The sequence below is a fragment of the Cannabis sativa genome, chromosome X (assembly GCF_029168945.1).
Source record: "Cannabis sativa cultivar Pink pepper isolate KNU-18-1 chromosome X, ASM2916894v1, whole genome shotgun sequence".
In the NCBI taxonomy this organism is placed as follows: domain Eukaryota; kingdom Viridiplantae; phylum Streptophyta; class Magnoliopsida; order Rosales; family Cannabaceae; genus Cannabis; species Cannabis sativa.
In genome coordinates this window covers 20,814,354-20,828,047 of record NC_083610.1, presented here as the reverse complement: position 1 = coordinate 20,828,047, position 13,694 = coordinate 20,814,354, and positions in this window count along the sequence as shown.

Here is a 13,694-nt window from a genome sequence, read left to right as displayed (position 1 = left end):
ATTTTTTAATCGTACATATATATAGACACACTTAACCAAACCATATATATTTTAAACGTTCACACTAAAAATAATCAAATATATAACTATTTTGTTAACAAAAAATTATAAGTTGTAAGGAAAAAAAAAGAGATGAAAAAACTGACCTACTAAAAAATATGCATCGGTTGTGCACTTTTGGTTTCGGCCAATAGTGGTTAAGATAGTAGAGACCTTAACAATATTAGAAAAAAAAATAGAAAAATATTTGTAGAATTAAAAATATATTTTTATATATATAAATAATAAATGTTAAAATAGAAAACTTACTGTTAAAAAAACTTGCACTGGTAAATCGTTAAGGGTGGTGGTGTTGCTCCGGCAGAGGGGTTTAGGGTGGGCGGAGGGAGGCGGGGAAGGGCTGAGGAAGGTGGGTGTAGAGGAGAAATTTTTGAGAGAGAAGAGAAAGAAATATGAAGGAAAGGAAAATGAAGGAAAATGAATCTGATAGCATTTTTTTATACGATATTATTAGCGGCGGACTATTCCGCTGGTAATAATAGGATTCCGCCGCTAATAATAAAATTGTCAGATTTCTTATTATTAGGGGCGGGTTTCCGCCGCTAATAACAAAAAAAGTCCGCTGCTAAAAAATTTTGAAAATATTTGAGTGGGAAATTTCCCGCACTTTTTTTATTTTAGTATTAGCGGCGGAACCCCGCCGCTAATAGTACATGGGTCCGCCGCTAATACATTTTTATACAAAAAAAAAAATAAATAATATTTAATAGCAGAAGTCCGCCGGTATTAGTCCTATTAGTAGCGGCGAATTTGCTCCGCTGCTAATAACCAAAATTCTTGTAGTGCTAAGCATAGGCGTCTAGTCTAGGCACGGGCCTAGCTAGCCCACCTTTGCTTAGGATCGGTCCTATATTTTAGGTAGAGGCATAATTTTACTTTATATAATAGCATGTATTTTCTATTTAGATAGTTAAATTTTATAAAAAATTCTAAATTTATTATGGTATTGAAAATAAGATTCAAATAATTACACACTTAACATTATTGGGGTTTCTTTTTATTTTCTCTAGAGTTTCTCTCTAGAAGTGTAATATCCAGATTAAAATAGTATTTAATTTTTTTTTTTTTGGATATTAATTGAGCGAGGATAATTATCTTGTTTCTTTGTGTTGTTAGTGAGTTGATATTATTGCTTAGAGTAGTTGTACCAATTTTCTAGAGAGAGTTAAAGTTGTATTAACTACGAAAGTAAAATATTATGGTATTTTTACAGAGTAAGTAATCGTTTAATTAAAGCCCAATATGAAGGTCCATTAGGGTTTTATAATATATTTAGTGAGTTTAATTAATTAATGTTAAAAATTCGTAGGTTTGGATAAATTCGCAGGATTAAAAACTGTTTTACTAAAATGATCATATCTGGAGTTCTAGAGCTCGGATTGAGGTGATTTCAGTGGCGTTGGAAAGATAATTTAAAGATCTATAAATTTTGTAGAAATAACTATATCAGAATTCGTAATTTTTCTAGGTCAAAACTAAGCCCTAAAGTTACGAGATTGAGAGCTTACAATTTAAATTTAAAAGTTAGATATTTGTTTATTTAATAATTTATCATATTATTATTGTTATTATGTTAATATTATTATTATTCATAAAACTAAAGCTAATAAGAGTCAGAATAGTATAGGTTTCATTATTAACCCTAAAATTATATCGTTCTATTCTTCCCACCTATCTGAGCAAGACTAACCCTAAAAATTCAAGTCATCTTTCCATTACATCCTTAGCCAAATCTATACCACTCTTCACTCTCATCTTTGATCACCATCATCTTATGTCTATCGATCCAAGTAGCTTGATGTATTTGAGGTAAGAAACTCTACATTTACTTATTTATTGATCACAATAGGAGAATTTTCGTAGGTCTCCTTTTTCTTATTTTTCAGAATGAAACATGTCTCAGTAAAACTGTCATATCTCTTTAAATACTCATCTGATTCTCGCAATCTTGGTGTCTATAGAAAGCTTATTAAATTTCCTATAATTCTTATGAAGAAAGGTTTTACTGAATCGAAATTTATCTATGTCAAAAATTAGTATTTTTACGCTGTTTGTTGTAAATCGTTTTTCATATTTTCTATATAAGTTGTTTCAGTAAAATCCGAATATCTCTCTGAATAATGATCCGATTCTAGCGATCTTGGTACTGTTGAAGAGATAATTCAATTTTCCAAATGTTTTATGAAGAAACCATTCACTAATTATTGATTATTCTAAGTCAAAATTATTGTTTTATTGCTGTAGTTCGAAATCCATTTGTTTCAGGATTTCTAGAAAACTGTTTCGGTATAATATCTATATCTCTTACGTTATAACTCCGATTTTAGAGATTTTAGTGTCATTAGAAAGGGAATTTGATTTTCTAAAACTTTTATGAAGAGAGTATTCTCTGATTTGGAATATTTCAGTATCAAAACTTTGTATTTCCGATGTCTCTTGTGATTCGTTACTCCATATTCCTTCTCAGAAATAGTTTCAGTAAAACTATCATAAATCCCTCAGTTTTAATCCATTTTTAATGATCTATATATCGTTGGAAAGATAATTGAATTTCCTATAATTTTTATGAAGGAAACTTTTACTGAATTCGTATAGTTATTGGTCAAAAATAGTATTCTTTCTGCTGTACTGTAAGAGTGTGAATTTTAATGTTAGGGCCTTGACCCATGTGTTATTATAGGTAGTAGTGACGAGATAACAAGTTTAAGCAGCGGGATTTGAGGTAAGGAAATTATATAGTTTTCTATGTGTTTATCTGCATAAATTTAAATTCTTTATATATTGGAATATGATTTATGATTTGTTATTATGAATATGTATATGGTACTGAGAATGTGTGGTATGGACACAATATGAGTTTGTGAATTGATACATAGATTATGGTTGTATGACTTGTATATATTGTATGTTGTATTTGTATGTTTCAGGTTGTATGTTGTATGATATATTTGTATGTTGCATGTTGTATGTTGTATGTTGTATGCTAACGTCTCAGGTAAAGTGGGGGACCATGGTGGGGTATGATACGGGATAAGGCCGTTGAATGTAGAGATACCCTACCCTGCATTTTACTGAGTCGTGTATGAGATTGTTATGGTGGGTATGATACAGTGATGTTACTGTTGAATATAGAGATACCCTATCCTATAACAATGGTAGGGCTGCATAGGCCCATGTTATTATATGGGCAGATTAGGCCCAGGATATTGTAGGGTCAGGCTAGGCCCGGGTTATGTAAGTAATGGCTATGATATGTCAATGTTGTGATAATGTTATTATTATCTATAGTATTGATATGATTATGTTATGAGTATGATATTGGAGTTATGATCTCTGTATATGTGTACGGTGTGAACAAATAGTATAGACTTGTATGATAAAGGTTTCCATATGTACAGTTATTTGGTTATAGTTATAAAAGAGCATGTATGATATTGCTAAAACTTAATAAATACATTAATGGTATGTGTGATATTATATGGTATTGTTTGATAAGCATTTCCTTACTGAGCTTTTAGCTCACCCCTTACTTTCCCCTACAGTATTAGACGGGGAAGTATGTATAGTGAGCGGGGTCGGTTAAGTACGTATACTGTGAGCGGCTACGGGCGGACAAACGATCTAGAACGCCGGTGGTGCCTTAGTTTTATTTTAAGCAGTTGATAAATCTAACACAGTGGAAATGCATTATTTAAAATTATTTACTTACTGTATCTTGTTTTACAAATGAAGGATCCTTCTCTGTTGCATTTTGATTTTTTTTAAAAATCCACTGTTGTATTTAAATTATTTTTTTTATCTTTTCAAATTATACATGAAAATAGTATTTTTGTAAAATAAGGCAAAATATCGGGGCGTTACAGTTGGTATCAGAGCCGATCGTCCGTTAGCCCGAAGGATACTCACGGTATACATACAGAAGACTGAAAAAGATCCCTCTCACTATTATGTAAGTGTTAGTTTTAATTTTCTTGGTATTGTCGTTAATAGTTTTATATGTGATACATAGATTTTTGTTAAAATATGTTTCCTAGAATTAGTGCCTCATCTGTAGTGGGTGCTTAGAGAAATTAAGAGTATATTACCTGTTATGATTGATTACACTTTTTATGAAGAATATGAATATGTTTTATTTTTCTTTATTGTCTTGAATTGAAACTAGGAAGGACAGTGTTCCTTTCTTGAAAATTTAGAATAAATTATATTAGGAATTCATAAGACTTTGTTTGATAAATAGAATATTACTAGTTAAGCTTGACAACATTAAGTTTAGATATATTCATGGAATCTTCTCTCCCTATAATTGAACTCTTTTGTTTCTATTAAATTAACCTTTCTTGTAAGAGCTCACACATGAAACTAGAAGATCAGTTAGAATCAATGTGAAAAGAACGACCAATAGAGGTGGGGGCTAAGGATGTGTGTTCCGCTGACCCACAGATGGTTGATGTTCTAGAAAACCCAATAATAGTTAAGGCTAACGATCTAATAGAGGTATTGGAAGGACTACGAGCATGACTAAGACAATTTGTTGAAGAGTTTTCACAGGCTCAGCAAAATATCACCAACACTAGTAGTGGAACTTGAAGCACATAATGAAATGTACCAATAGCCAACTAAGTACCGACGCATATATTTTCACCTATCTATGAATGGTTGAAGAAGCGGTCTCTACACCTAGCCATGAATGGAAGCCCAACATATAGGAAGTAGGGATGACTTAGAATAGTAGACGTTATACCAGACTGGGACAGTATAATTTACGAAACCTACTTATTAAGAAGGATGAAATAATAGATCTTTAAGGAGAAGGTACTATCTTGTTGGATATTCTATAAGTTACACACTCCTAAGTTAGATGGTAAGAAGTATGAGTACTGTATGCAAAGACATTGGAGATAAGTATGTTATAGAAATGAGTCAGGAGAGGACGATGCCATCATATAGAAAGGAGTGTAGTGTCTTTGAATAGAATCCAAAATGAGAAGTTAGAAAGAGACATGATAAAATTACTAGAGGTAATAACTTATGAAGGTATCTTAAACACTAAGAGATAAGCAGAGCATCAACAAATATTAGATTACCGAAGGAAAGTTGTAAACTTTAAACTCAAGGTCATCTACTTGGTGGAGGAGATAATAGAGAAAAATGTGTATGGCTTCGACAGAGACATTTTCAAAGGAGAAAGACAAAAAAAGGTCCAGGCACGGCTAACAATTTGGGTACAACATGAATGAGAGACAACTAAGAGGGTGACTACTCGGAATTGATCACAACTACACAACTAAGAGATTGTTGATGCAACTTTGTGGCGGGTGTACAACAAACAACTATAGAGAGTAGATCGCAAATTCAAAACTTGAGAAAGAGGAGGAATTAGCATTCAAGGGTGACATCCCTAGATTCCAAATACTCACTGATGCAACAACAATGGTGTGGAGTATAGCTCAATGAGAAAATGTTAGGAAAGCCTCACTTAGAGACAGGAGAAAAGTGAGACACAATTAGGACCAAAGTAACATATATTGAAGAATGTCATGGCATGTCAAGGACTATACAAGTTTTTGATAAGTGTTGGGATTAGAAAATACACTCATGCAACATAAAGGAATTCAAGGCACAACGTAAGCAAAGGATACTACAATCCAATTACGACTTATATTATGGGCAATAGTATAAGTATGTTGGAGTGTCATCTAATGAGAAACTAAGAGGAAAACTCACAAAGTCCATGAAAAGAGATGGTGTTTCTAGGCCCTATAGTGCCCGAGAAGAAAATGACTATGGATTTGTCAAAAGCTAAAATTGTTAAGAGCTAAAAAAAAAAAAAAGGAAAAATATTAGATATTTTTCTCAATCTAAAAAGCCAGTAATAGAGATCTTTGGAAGGACTCTTTCAAGCTGACAATAACTAACTTATTGCACACTACTAAGTCTTGTCCAATTGAAAGTGCAAAGTTAGAAGAAGAAAAAAAAACAAGATAGGTATTGATAATTTGGTGGCGTTTGGATGTAAAATGAGACGCTTGAACAAATTATTGACTTGTGCTTAAAGGTAGTATGGGAAGTAAGAATAAAAAAATTCCTGACTAAGGAATTATAAATAGTGAGTCTCCAGTAATAAATCAAATACAAGTAGGGGTATAGGAGGTATAACAGTGATGGACAGAGTAAGGTCTGTTCGGCATAGTTTGCAAATTATATATATAGTATCCTTACCCTGATAATTTGGATGATCAATACATTATGAGATTGGTATGGTTGACTTATTGTTAAAAGTCAACAAATAATAAATAGTTGGGCTACGATAAGCTATGGTAGGATTGAACTTATTTTAAAGGGGTTATTAGTGTGCTTTCTATGTTTTAATACATATATGTTATAGTCTTAAGTAAATAATCAGTATTGGAATGTATGTTTAAGAGATTTGGAAGATTTAGAGGTACAATTAAGAAGTTGAGATATATATTTTTTTTTTTTTGGTGAATTAAAGAAGGCTACAATATATATAGGATATGAATATGGCTGGAATAATCAATGATATGATAAGTATGAAGTTATGTGATACCTCAGATGGCTGGTATATTAGAAGAAGCAATCATTGAACATAACTATCAGAATCTATCGGCATTACAGATTTAAACTTCATCACTATATCGATGTAATACCAAAGTAGATAAAAGTTAGTATAGAAAACTAGCTAATCTCATAATCAAGTCAACCTGATTGACGGGGGTAATGGAGGACCAAGCACCATAAGAGAGATTAGCAAAGAAAATACAATAGAGTGATACAAAAATCAGACAACAAAAGGATCCAAAGACGATTATCTTGGAAAATGGGAAGTCATGACAAGTGCAACGAATGCATGGATAAAGGAAATTAAGAAGTGAACGTTAGACAAAAAGGTGGTCGGATAGATAGTTAAATATTTATACATAGAAGACCTTTTAAAGAGATTCCATGTTTATTTTCAAGTGCCATGGAAAAAGTATCTATCGATGAGTAACAACTATGAAACTGCAAGAATGACACCATAGCTTTACAGTGGAAAAAAAAAAAAAGACAGAGAGAGAGTAAGATTTTAGTCTGTAATAACATTCAACGAGAGAATGGGAATAATTAAAGAGAAGTTTGCATAAGATCTTTTACCCTACTCTTTGTGTTTGTTATTTTGTATTGTTTAATGTGTTCTCAAGTGACATGTAAGGATGTTCATTTAGAGAATAAATACTGTGACTCTAAATGGCATGTAAGGATGCTCATAGAAGAATAAATAATTTCACTCTTAATGGCATGTAAGGATGCTCATAGAAGAATAAATAATTTCACTCTTAATGGCATGTAAGGATGGTCATAAGAGAAAGAAAAACTTTTCATATATTACGAGCATCTGATTGCAAAACTTATGTATTCAAAGCATGTATATGTAAGTTATTATGATGGAGTATATTTTGGTATTTAAAGTAATGTATAGAGAAATAATAATACTTAATTAAGTTGTGTATATTTTATGTGTTATGGATTGACCGATAAGACATAGGTTAAATGCATGTTTATTGGGTCCATATATATGGTAGATAATGAGATAATGCGATAGCGGTGAAAGACATGAAGACTCAACACCCCGAGTGTTGGTAATTAAGTTAAATTTCGAGGACGAAATTTCTTTTAAGGAGGGTAGAATGTAATATCCAGATTAAAATAGTATTTAATTTTTTTTTCTCCTTGGGATATTAATTGTGCGAGGATAATTATCTTATTTCTTTGTGTTGTTAGTGAGTTGATATTATTGCTTAGAGTAGTTGTACCAATTTTCTAGAGAGAGTTAAAGTTGTATTAACTACGAAAGTAAAATATTATGGTATTTTTACAGAGTAAGTAATCGTTTAATTAAAGCCCAATATGAAGGTCCATTAGGGTTTTATAATATATTTAGTGAGTTTAATTAATTAATGTTAAAAATTCGTAGGTTTGGATAAATTCATGCAGGATTAAAAACTGTTTTACTAAAATGATCATATCTGGAGTTCTAGAGCTCGGATTGAGGTGATTTCAGTGGCGTTGGAAAGATAATTTAAAGATCTATAAATTTTGTAGAAATAACTATATCAGAATTCGTAATTTTTCTAGGTCAAAACTAAGCCCTAAAGTTACGAGATTGAGAGCTTACAATTTAAATTTAAAAGTTAGATATTTGTTTATTTAATAATTTATCATATTATTATTGTTATTATGTTAATATTATTATTATTCATAAAACTAAAGCTAATAAGAGTCAGAATAGTATAGGTTTCATTATTAACCCTAAAATTATATCGTTCTATTCTTCCCACCTATCTGAGCAAGACTAACCCTAAAAATTCAAGTCATCTTTCCATTACATCCTTAGCCAAATCTATACCACTCTTCACTCTCATCTTTGATCACCATCATCTTATGTCTATCGATCCAAGTAGCTTGATGTATTTGAGGTAAGAAACTCTACATTTACTTATTTATTGATCACAATAGGAGAATTTTCGTAGGTCTCCTTTTTTCTTATTTTTCAGAATGAAACATGTCTCAGTAAAACTGTCATATCTCTTTAAATACTCATCTGATTCTCGCAATCTTGGTGTCTATAGAAAGCTTATTAAATTTCCTATAATTCTTATGAAGAAAGGTTTTACTGAATCGAAATTTATCTATGTCAAAAATTAGTATTTTTACGCTGTTTGTTGTAAATCGTTTTTCATATTTTCTATATAAGTTGTTTCAGTAAAATCCGAATATCTCTCTGAATAATGATCCGATTCTAGCGATCTTGGTACTGTTGAAGAGATAATTCAATTTTCCAAATGTTTTATGAAGAAACCATTCACTAATTATTGATTATTCTAAGTCAAAATTATTGTTTTATTGCTGTAGTTCGAAATCCATTTGTTTCAGGATTTCTAGAAAACTGTTTCGGTATAATATCTATATCTCTTACGTTATAACTCCGATTTTAGAGATTTTAGTGTCATTAGAAAGGGAATTTGATTTTCTAAAACTTTTATGAAGAGAGTATTCTCTGATTTGGAATATTTCAGTATCAAAACTTTGTATTTCCGATGTCTCTTGTGATTCGTTACTCCATATTCCTTCTCAGAAATAGTTTCAGTAAAACTATCATAAATCCCTCAGTTTTAATCCATTTTTAATGATCTATATATCGTTGGAAAGATAATTGAATTTCCTATAATTTTTATGAAGGAAACTTTTACTGAATTCGTATAGTTATTGGTCAAAAATAGTATTCTTTCTGCTGTACTGTAAGAGTGTGAATTTTAATGTTAGGGCCTTGACCCATGTGTTATTATAGGTAGTAGTGACGAGATAACAAGTTTAAGCAGCGGGATTTGAGGTAAGGAAATTATATAGTTTTCTATGTGTTTATCTGCATAAATTTAAATTCTTTATATATTGGAATATGATTTATGATTTGTTATTATGAATATGTATATGGTACTGAGAATGTGTGGTATGGACACAATATGAGTTTGTGAATTGATACATAGATTATGGTTGTATGACTTGTATATATTGTATGTTGTATTTGTATGTTTCAGGTTGTATGTTGTATGATATATTTGTATGTTGCATGTTGTATGTTGTATGTTGTATGCTAACGTCTCAGGTAAAGTGGGGGACCATGGTGGGGTATGATACGGGATAAGGCCGTTGAATGTAGAGATACCCTACCCTACATTTTACTGAGTCGTGTATGAGATTGTTATGGTGGGTATGATACAGTGATGTTACTGTTGAATATAAAGATACCCTATCCTATAACAATGGTAGAGTTGTATAGGCCCATGTTATTATAAGGGCAGATTAGACCCAAGATATTGTAGGGCCAAGTTAGGCCCGGGTTATGTAAGTAATGGCTATGATATGTCAATGTTGTGATAATGTTATTATTATCTATAGTATTGATATGATTATGTTATGAGTATGATATTGGAGTTATGATCTCTGTATATGTGTACGGTGTGAACAAATAGTATAGACTTGTATGATAAAGGTTTCCATATGTACAGTTATTTGGTTATAGTTATAAAAGAGCATGTATGATATTGCTAAAACTTAATAAATACATTAATGGTATGTGTGATATTATATGGTATTGTTTGATAAGCATTTCCTTACTGAGCTTTTAGCTCACCCCCCTTACTTTCCCCCTACAGGTATTAGACAGGGAAGTATGTATAGTGAGCAGGGTCAGTTCTGGTACGTATACTGTGAGCGGCTACGGGCGGACAAACGATCTAGAACGCCGGTGGTGCCTTAGTTTTATTTTAAGCAGTTGATAAATCTAACACAGTGGAAATGCATTATTTAAAATTATTTACTTACTGTATCTTGTTTTACAAATGAAGGATCCTTCTCTGTTGCATTTTGATTTTTTTTAAAAATCCACTGTTGTATTTAAATTATTTTTTTTATCTTTTCAAATTATACATGAAAATAGTATTTTTGTAAAATAAGGCGGTAGCCCATCTCGAAAGAACTCCACAGTTAAGCGTGCTTGGCTTGGAGCAATTTCAAGGATGGGTGACCTCCTGGGAAGTTTTCCCAGGATGCGTGTGAGTGAGGACAAAGCACGCTGGAAACACTCGTGTTGGTCTGTAGGGTCAGTCATCAATCCAGGAAGCAGCCATAGTGACGTACTCGTGTATAAGAGCCATTCATTCCGTGGGTGTAAGGACCTAATGGAGGCTTGAAGCGGGGACGTTACAAGAAGTTCTTAGTCGCCTTTTTTTTTTTTGCATGACCAGGGCTCGTCCATCCATTTCTCGGCCTTACGGCGTGGCTTTGGTCGGGTCTTGTTAATATTCACACTATTTGCTGGGTTGTTGCCAATAGCAGATCAAACATAGACTAGAAATTAATTTTAATATTAATTTTTTTTTATTTATAATTTAGTCCATTTTTTTAATTCTTATTACATTTATATTTTAATTTTATAAATATTTTTATATTTATACTTTCTTTTTTTTTATTTTTACTTCTATATTTGAAATGGCTTAAGTTGACAAAATGTTAATATAGGCGTAAGGCCAACCCCAAGTGTCAACTTGACGTTGGGCCCTATTTTTTGTACTATAAGGAAGTGTTGTTTTTCCTCCAAAAGGATACATTTTCCTGTTTTTAATGAAGACGAAGAAGATGTAAAAGTCGGATCTTCGACCGGATACTAGGAAGGCGTGCGCTCAGATTGACAGATTGTCAACTTGGGCACTGGGTGCTCGGGCCCCGAGTGCTCAAAAATTAACTTGCTCTGATTCATATTCTGATGCCTCGTATATGTCAGTGGTATGTCTAGTTGATGTCTCAATGCAAGTTTTGACCATTTTGCACTACGATGGTCTCAAAAACTGAAACCCTAATTGAGGATGTCAATCTGGGCTTGTCTTTCGGGTTGCAGGTTCGTGTGATTTCAGCTCCCGGACCTTAGATTAGGTTGTCCCGGCCCATGTCTTCATAGTACAAAATACTAAAAGATAGTGGGTTGGATTCAAGTTATTAAAGTCTAAACTTCTATCCCGAAGTCAACCTGGGCGTAAGGCTAGAGTCCCTTCCCAGGTCGACTGCTATGACTCGAGTCTACTAAACTCCATGACATCATCCTTTATGCCACGTATAAAATATTTATGTTCACGTCACAAAAAAAATTAGAGATTGAAATGCAATTTATCAAAATGTCGATAACAGAAAACATCTTACTTAAATATTTTCATATATATTAACAGATTGACACTATTATAATAATCTCATTAGAAGAGGAAAGTTCAAAAGCGCCAATAAGAGTGTTTTTATTACAGGTTTGTTTTGTTCTCTTAAATGCAAGTGAGAAAGAACTAACTAGAATCACTTGAACTACAGTATTTTAATCACAAAAGGCAACATTCCTAAAGTTTTCGCTTATTTCAAGATTTGACGTATGGCATTTTTATAATAAGCAGAGTTAATATTTTTTTTTTGAATATTGTGTTTTGTCAATTTAAACTCTCCTTTGTAAAAATTATTAATTGAATTGTCTATTTTGTTAAATAATAAAATAAATTTTATATTGTCCAAAATAATACAAATAGAACTCTAAATTTAATTTTCGATAATTTTTTTAATATAATTAATTTAAAGATAATTTTTAGCTCAAAAAAATACATACAATATAATTAGTTTTATCATAACACTTTTATTATTAAATTTTAATTTTGACCAAAAATTAGTTCACGACACTTTTTAGTACTATTTTAAAAAATATAAGATCCAATTTATTATTTAATATAATAAAAAATTTAATCAATAATTTTTACAAAATATAAAATCTAAAATAATATTTACTTATAAACATATCATGTTAGATATATGAAAATAAAAATAAATAAATGAATCAATAATGATATTAAAGGAGATGAATTAAAATAAAATGACAGTGGTGGATGACTTTGGTAGCTTGGTATTAATTTATTAATTAATATATATATCTTTGTTGATGGACAGTTAAATAATGAAGAATTGTTAGGTTAAGCTACACTACACTACACACCACACCTAGCTAAATCACACTACTGATTAGACTATTCACTCTATACTTAAATGCATAAAATAAAAATGTAACTATGGGTAATAAAGGCCCATTAATAATAAATATCTGCAACACAGATTGAACTTTAAAGATAATAATTGAAGAAAGACAAATTAAAAATATAAGTAGATAATAGATATGGCCATGTTTATTACTTTTAATTTATTAATGTACTTTTTTACTCTTCAAGGAAAGGCAAAGGCCCAAGAATTTTTTTTTTTTTTTGGGGGGACTTAACGCCTAAGAAGATTTACTTGTGTGTTTCTTTCAGAAAAAAAAAAAAGATTTACTTGTGTGAAAGTCTATATGAAAAGTTTGTGGCTTGCTTGCTTGGGCCGAAATTTTTGGGCCCCAACAATCTAAGGCCCAACAAGATTTACTTGTGGGAAAGTATAAGTTTGTGGTTTGTTTTGGGGATAGTTAGATAAAGTAATATTTTTATGTGAAAATTTTACATTTTTATGTTTAATAATTTTCTTTTATATTTTTAAGATATTCTATAGAAACAACATAAAAATAACATTCTCTTCAAAAAAACATAAAAATAACATTAAAATTATATAAAATTAATAGAAAATAATATATAAAATATACATAAATAACAAAAAATCAACAATAAATTAATCAGAATATAACATCAAAATATATCAAAAGACTGTATTTTTTGTAAATAAAATTATAAAAATCGTAAAAATATTTAAAATTTTATAATTTTTTTTTATTATTTTTATATATTTGTGAAATAATCCTATTATTTTTTGATAGAATTTTGTGGGCCTCCAACAATCTATTTTAGAGGAACACCTCATTTACTAAAAAAATCAAAAATTCAAATAATAGAGAAAATTACACTGTATACTCATTTTTCATTACTTATATTAATTATTATCTTTTATTACTATTTAATTTTTACCTATTTTTATAAGTCATATTCCTATTATGTGCATTAGAGATTTGATTTTAATAAGTTATGTGAAATTATATTTGGTACTTTAATTATAAAAATATATATTTATCA